This window comes from Pantherophis guttatus, chromosome 4 (genome assembly GCF_059756535.1).
Source record: "Pantherophis guttatus breed Tessera chromosome 4, ASM5975653v1, whole genome shotgun sequence".
NCBI lineage: Eukaryota > Metazoa > Chordata > Lepidosauria > Squamata > Colubridae > Pantherophis > Pantherophis guttatus.
This window is the reverse complement of record NC_142066.1, coordinates 52,292,402-52,300,085: the sequence shown is the minus strand read 5'-3', so window position 1 is coordinate 52,300,085 and position 7,684 is coordinate 52,292,402. Positions and strand designations below refer to the sequence as shown.

Genomic DNA, 7,684 nt, shown 5'->3' with positions numbered 1-7,684 from the left:
AAGCAACTGGTCATAAGTCAAAGATTACCTGTATAGCAACTCAGGCCTATTTTGGAGAAGTGGGAAGGTAAACAATGTGTCTACTACTTTCGGAAGCAGACATATTCACATACCCCTATGAAGAAAGAGGTTGAGAATAATTCCACCTTCCCCCTATGGAATGGGTGAAGATCAGAGGTGGGTTTCAGCAGGTTCTGACCAGTTCTGGAGAACCGGTAGCAGGAATTTTGAGTAGTTCGGAGAACCAGTAGTAAAAATTCTGACTGGCCCCGCCCCCATCTATTCTCTGCCTCCCAAGTCCTAGCTGATTGGGAGGAAATGGGGATTTTGCAGTAACCGTCCCCTGGAGTGAGGTGGGAATGGAGATTTCACAGTATCCTTCCTCTGTCATGCCCACCAAGCCACAACCACAGAACTGGTAGTAAAAACTTTTGAAACCCACCACTGGTGAAGATAGCAAGTTATGGTAAAGCAGGACTTTTTAAAGTCTTCCACAACAGTCTTTTTTAGAATAATTGCTGAAGATCGATCAGTTGCTCACTATTCTGAAATTATAAATACACAAAAGTGATTAAGATTAAAAATTGGCATTAATTTATACCAAAATGGAGTAGAAAGTGAAACTGACATAATTAACATGTTGTTAAAGGATCCTTCAAATCAAGAAATAGTCAGGCTGGATTAGCCAAATCAGCTGCACAAAATCAGGGCTTTGTTGAGGCCTGTTGATTCATATTTATGGGACCAGGTTTCCAGGTATCTTGCCATGACGTAGGAAGAAAACTTTCTTCACAAGTAAACTTTCCCAAATTGCTACATTTCTTCGGAAAAACTTAATGTTTATTTTCTTGTAAGGTTGCAAGACCAAAGATGTAAGCCAAAAAGCTGTATTACATTTCATTGCAAGAGCTTCGTGTTTGTTTTGTTGCAGATTTACCAGAACAATAATGTAAACAAAAGGAGAGGTTTCTTTCATAAAAAAGCTGCCCTTGGGAAAAGATTAGCCTAGGAATAAGTAGAGCAAGAGAACAAGTAAAATGCAAAAAAGGGATTGGAAAAAGATATCCTTTTCTAACCTGTTTTCTTTAAAAATGCAACAGTAATGAGTAATACTGGAAAAAATGCAAGGCGAATTGCTTAATATTTCAGTGTTAAGTAACTGTGCTCACCAGTTAATAACATATCCATCAAATAAATATACTGTATATATATTGTAGGAATAAAAATCCGATCCAATTCCAAGCCAAGAAAAAGGCGCTGGAAATAAAATGGAGGCTGCATGGAAAGAAGGTCTTTGTTTACTTGGATGCCAGAAACTTCAGGGACAGAAGCATGTTTCTGGGCTGGCTGAGCCCTTGGCTTAGGAACAGATGGATTTTGATAGGGTTCTGAGATGTTCTAGGCTAGGGGGTTGTGCAGTGTAGTGAGCTTTGTGTCTTTTGCTATTTCAGTGGTGGTGGGTTAATCCTACTATGTCCTTAAAGTCATGTCCTGTCCTTCTTAAACCCATCAGCTGGAGCTGAAGGTGTTTTGTTTATGAATGGATTGGTCCAGTCTTTCTTAATGGGCACAAAATATCCATCTCTGAAGATTTGAGGATTGTGACTGTTAAGAAAGACTGGGGCTGCTTTTAAGAACATGTTTTCTCTATTTTTCCTTTGGGGAAATATTCTATCCTGCCTCTTTTAATATTAAGAATAAAGAATATTTTAATCTGGAGGGTGTTTCCTACAATGCACTCTTTGCGCCAGATAACTGTGGGTGACACACATACTTTTATTGGCACAAGATTGAGAATTGATCTAATCAGGTTTGATGGGTGCCTTTAAGAGGGAGGGGGTTTAATGCAAAGGGGAAGGCATTGATAGAGGCAGCAGAAAAAGATCTCTGCAGTGGTTCCCAAAAGGAAAGCTTTCAATCCATGAAGATCGAACAGCCAGAGCAAAAGTTCTGTTAAGAGAGAAGAAATTTGTAGTATTCAATTTTCTGTGCCAATTCTTTTAGATGTTTGATGTCACTTTCTGTGAGCTTTCAGTCAGGTTTAAGCAAGCACATGTCCCAAAATTCTTTGCAGCCATGATTGTGCCTTAATGGCTGCCCATTTCCAAGGGTTGCTTCCTGAATCTAGCTCTTAGTTTAGTGCATGGGTATCAAATTCAATTTAATTGAGGGCTGCATCAGGGTTGTGTTTGACCTTGGGGAACCATGATGGGCTTGAACCATGGTGGGCATGGCCAGCTGGACATCACTTGTGTCAAGTGCGCCTGTGGTGGCCCGAGCACTCTGCCAGTGAAAATGGGCTCCTGAGCTCCATTTTCAGATGTAACAGCCTCCTGCAACCCTCTGCCAGCAAAACCGAAGCTTGTAGTGCTGCGTGTGGCCCACGCGAGCTCTGCTTTCACCTGAAATGGCCTCCTGCAACCCTCTGCCAGCAAAAATGGAGCTTGGGAAGGCCATGGGTGGCACTCTCAAGCTCCGTTTTCCCTGGCAGAGGCAAAGCGGGACGGTCCTTCATTGTTTCCAGGGCAACCCCATAGGCCAGACCTAAGCACCCCTTCGGCCGGATCTGGCGGATCTGGCCTTGAGTTTGACACCCCTGGTTTAGTGCATCCAGGGTTTGTGAGATCAAAATGGGGTTATTTAGTGTGCAAGTTCAGGCTATTAATATTTTTGAAATTGCACACAGTGAGCCCTGGGACTTTTACTTATGAGACTACCAGTGCAATATATTTTGCCTTCATTTATCTGTCACAATCAGGGGTTAAGATCTCTTTTCTGCTACCTCGTCAGTGAGGGCATATGAATTGTTAATTGCCTGAGAGGGACATGGCCTCTCAGGCAATTGGCAGGAAGGTATACACGCATAGGCCTTATTGCCACAGAGCAAGGACCAGCTAGGGAAAGCTTTATGTGGAGGTAGTGCCTCAGTGTGGTTCTGAATGGTGTATATGTGCAGCTACTCCTATAAGACAGGTCAGTATAAACATCCTGGACAATTTTTCCCTCCCACTAGACAGAAGTCCAAGGATTTGTTGTCCCAACTACTTCCAAATGCCATCCCTCCATGAATGCATTTAACTGTCTAATTACAATGTAAATGAGGCAAGAAAGAAAACATTACAATGAATTTCCACCCTCTTCCCATAGCCTTTCCAGTTATCTTTTGAGGCTACAAAGAGAGTCTTTAATATTCACTTGTCCATCTCAGGGTCCTCTCTTTTAAGTGTGATGGGTGGTGTTGAACTTGGCTTAGTGCTATGGTCGATTATGGCTGGCTTTATGTGGGGGCCAATGGATCCAGAAGTTCTTTTTCTCTGCAACTGTCACAGACATTTGGGCGATCCATAAGACCTGGGAAGGCCTGTTCCACTCTGATTGCAGTGATGACTTTCTAGTAGATGACCGGATCCAAACCCAATTCCCTGGTTCAAATGGAGAACAGTGGATAAGAGATGGAGAGATAGAATGGGAGGGTAGATAGCTTGCAGGCAGGGTTTGAAAAAAGCATCAGTACTGCAGTTGTTAAAGAAACAGTTAAACCAGCCACAAGAAAATGGGGACACCACAGATGAGAAAAAAGAGAAGCTGGATTCTGGTAATGCTGAAAGAGAACAAGACAAGATGAAGAGTGTCACCTCTGAAACTGAACAAATGCAACATAAATTTTATAAAGCACATATTAAAGAGGTCTTAAGGACTGGCAGATTGAGAATTCTGGAAGTTCCAAATAATTTTATAATTAGTATTTTGGTATGTACAATTTGTCAGAGGCACAGAGAGTCTACCTTTAACATTTGTTTTACAATATCTAAACATCCTGAACATTTGGCCTGGTATTATCAATACACAGTTTAGATGAAAAGACCACATTATTTTTGAAAACTGTTTGTATGTTCCAGAATTAGTTCCATAGTAATTTTACTGACTACTGCTAGAATAAGAAAAGTAAATAAGAAATGGTTATGCCTACACAAGTAAACTTGAGAGGCTCCTGCGGTTGGACATACCTCATGTTTCAGAAAAAGGATGGACAGATAAATTCCATTTACAATAAATGCAATAAATGCAAAAAACAAAAAAACATAACTTTTCTTCTAAATGAGCTTAAAACATTCCCTCTGTCAACCTCAACGCATCAGGGTTGTCATTCAGGTGGGCGGTGGGAGGGAAAACCCCACTTACCAGCCATCATGTCCAGGGTGCTTGCTGCTGCTGATTCCACCTTGCTTGCCATGGCCACAGTAGCTGCCGTAACGTGGAAGCCTTGGATGGGATGGCTGCTGCTGAGGGAGCCGCCATTACAGCGTCTCCAATGCTGTCACTGCTGCATAGCTGAGAGGTGGACCTGGAAATGGCTAACTACAGGGATTATATTTTCAAAGACTTTTCCTTGGTGCCTCGACGAGTTGGAAAGGCGGAGCTTTGTATACCATACCCACCATGATGGAACATAGCTAACATTGGGGTGGGACTATGAATGGAGTCACAGGGTTGGCGGGTAACTTTAAAAGGTGGTGGGAAGCACTGCGCAATAGGTGTTTGTTGGTTCGTGCCGGAGCTGAGGATAAAGATTTCTACAACACAGAGAACTTCTGGTTTGGAGTCTTATTTTACCGCGGAAATCCAGAACCTGACACCTCCTGACAACCCTGTTCTTAAAGGCACAGAGAGGGAGGGGGAGAAAAGACACAGTTCTCTTCATCCTCTTTTGCTGGGCAGGCAAACTAGAGTGAAGGTATTTTTCTTTTCACTGCTTATTTTAACATTATTTTCTAACAGAATTTAAAATTCTTGTCTCTATGAACTGGAGACATTTTACATTCCCCTCACACAAAGACTTTGACACACAAAGACAAGAAAAAGAGGAAAGAAAGGGAAAACAGAATTCTCAGGTTTACACACCCTGTTCATTCTCACCATTAATCACTGTTAACTTAAATTAGAAAGGCAAAAATCTAGAAGGGATCAATGTTACTATATTTTCTTTTCTTTTAAGTACCTTTATCTAGCCAAATTGGTTTTCCTACTTTATCCTTGAGCACAGTCCACTTCTTACACAATCTGCATGCACGCTTTTTCCTCATCCCTACCTGGACAGGCAATTTCTCCTGGCTCCAGGCTTTCATCAGTCTCCCTAGGGGAGATCTCAGTGGGATCCTAGACTCTGAGTTCTCCATGCTTGGGTTGCTGTTCCCCCTGTCCACCATGAGATTCTGAGCTTCATTTTCCTGGGCCTCTCGCAATCCATGGTACTATACTGCCCCTGTCAAGTGAAGGTACCTTTCAACCAGGGGTGGGCTGCTGGGGATTTGCAAGGGCTCGGGAGATCCTCTAGCTAAGATTCTGTGCAGTTCTGAGAACCCCCAAATCCCACTCCTGACTGGCTCCACCCACCCACCCCTCCCAGGAGTCCCCACGCAACCTGTTTTGGATGCAGGTAAGTGTAGGGCATGGCCGGAGGCTCAGGGAGGGTGAAAAACAGGCCTACTGGAAGTTTGGGAATGCTGGAAACAGGCCCATTTCCGGCCTCCAGAGGGCCTCCGGAGCCTGGGGAGGCTGTTTTCACCCTCCCAGAGGCTCAAGGAAAGCCCCCAGAGCCTGGGGAGGGCAAAAATGCACCCCCACTGTGATGCAGGAGGCCGACTAGGCCACGTCCACCATGGCCACACCCACCCAGCAATCAGGCAGAGAACTCCTTGCTAAAATTTTTGAAGCCCACCCCAGCTTTCAACCTGTGGTCTGCCACCCTGTGTTTTCAGGCCTGGGAAGTTTCTGTCCACCAAAATTAATCAGAGTATGAGCACCTCCTTTTCCAAAATACAGCTCTGCTGAGTGATTCTCAGCTAGTTGCTCAGGAGTGAATCTCTCACTTTCCTTTTATTCAATCACTTCCCTACAACTCTCTCCCTTCTCTTAACAGAAGGTCCTGCGCTCTGGCCAACCCCCTTGCTTTCCAAAATCCACTGGTCACAGTCCAGTGGGGCCAGCAGTGAATCTGTTGTGGCTAGGAAAGGTGCAGAGGGAGCAGTATCCAGATATGGCAGAGGGAGGGGTTTCTACTCAAATGTACCCACCCACACACCACACACATAGCCTCTTTTGCCTCCTGGGCTTTTAAAGTTAAAATTTAGAGGTACTCATCTTCTTTCCAATCAGCCTGTTGAGCTCAAGATTCAAAAGTCCCTTAACTTAAGGTGACCAGATTTTAACATTGGTAAAGAGGGACATTGTGGGCGTGGCTTATTTTGTGGGCGTGGATATCTGGTCATGTGACTGGGTGGGCGTGGCTAGCTGGTCATGTGACCGGGTGGCCGTGGCTATGTGTATAGGGTAAGGTGAACAGATTTTAACATTGGTAAGAAGGACACCATTGTGGGCGTGACTTATTGTGTGGGCGTGGCTTGGAGGCCATGTGACTGGGTGGGCGTGGCTAGCTGGTCATGTGACCGGGTGGCCATGGCTATGTGTATAGGGACTACTCAGAGGGCTGAAAAGTCATTTCTGACAGGTCCTCACACTTTTGACTGGTCCTCACACTTATGACCATCCTCACATTTATGCCCGTGCAGTATTCTTAACAACCATGTCACTCATTTCACAACTGCTTCTCTTCACCATGGTGACAATATAGGGCAAAAATGTAAAATGTGAGGACAGTTGTAAGTTCGAGGACTGGTCAAAAGTGTGAGGACCAGTCAAAAATAACTTTTTCAGCCCTCTGAGTAGTCCATATGCACAAAAGGACTAACCAGAGGGCTGAAAAAAGTCATTTCTGACAGGTCCTCGCACTTTTGACTGGTCCTCACACTTATGACCATCCTCATATTTATGCCCGTGCAGTATTCTTAACAACCATGTCACTCATTTCACAACTGCTTCTCTTCACCATGGTGACAATATAGGGCAAAAATGTAAAATGTGAGGACAGTCGTAAGTTCGAGGACTGGTCAAAAGTGTGAGGACCAGTCAAAAATAACTTTTTCAGCCCTCTGAGTAGTCCATATGCACAAAAGGACTAACCAGAGGGCTGAAAAAAGTCATTTCTGACAGGTCCTCGCACTTTTGACTGGTCCTCACACTTATGACCATCCTCATATTTATGCCCATGCAGCATTCTTAACAACCATGTCACTCATTTCACAACTGCTTCTCTTCACCATGATGACAAGATAGGGCAAAAATGTAAAATGTGAGGACAGTCATAAGTTCAAGGACTGGTCAAAAGTGTGAGGACCAGTCAAAAATAACTTTTTCAGCCCTCTGAGTAGTCCATATGCACAAAAGGACTAACCAGAGGGCTGGAAAAAGTCATTTCTGACAGGTCCTCGCACTTTTGACTGGTCTTCACACTTATGACCATCCTCATATTTATGCCCGTGCAGTATTCTTAACAACTATGTCACTCATTTCACAACTGCTTCTCTTCACCATGGTGACAAGATAGGGCAAAAATGTAAAATGTGAGGACAGTCGTAAGTTCGAGGACTGGTCAAAAGTGTGAGGACCAGTCAAAAATAACTTTTTCAGCCCTCTGAGTAGTCCATATGCATTAAAGGATACAGCAATAGAGAGGGATGAAGGAATGGAAATTAGAGTAGGAGTGAGGGTAAGAGAGGGAGGAAGAGAGGAGGAGAAGGAGAAAGGAAGAGGAAGTAGGGAGGAGAAAAAGAGGGTGGGGGGAAGA

At 44.0% G+C, this 7,684-nt stretch overlaps 1 long non-coding RNA gene across 1 annotated transcript; it reads right to left on the bottom strand.

Annotated features, from left to right (window-relative positions):
* Window positions 1-818: 818 nt before the first annotated feature.
* Window positions 819-5,405, bottom strand: LOC148114097 (uncharacterized). The gene is made up of 2 exons (XR_015733827.1): window positions 4,183-5,405; window positions 819-3,601 (listed from the first exon to the last, which is right to left on the bottom strand). It is a non-coding gene; the product is annotated as an uncharacterized LOC148114097 (long non-coding RNA).
* Between the last annotated feature and the right edge of the window lie 2,279 nt (window positions 5,406-7,684).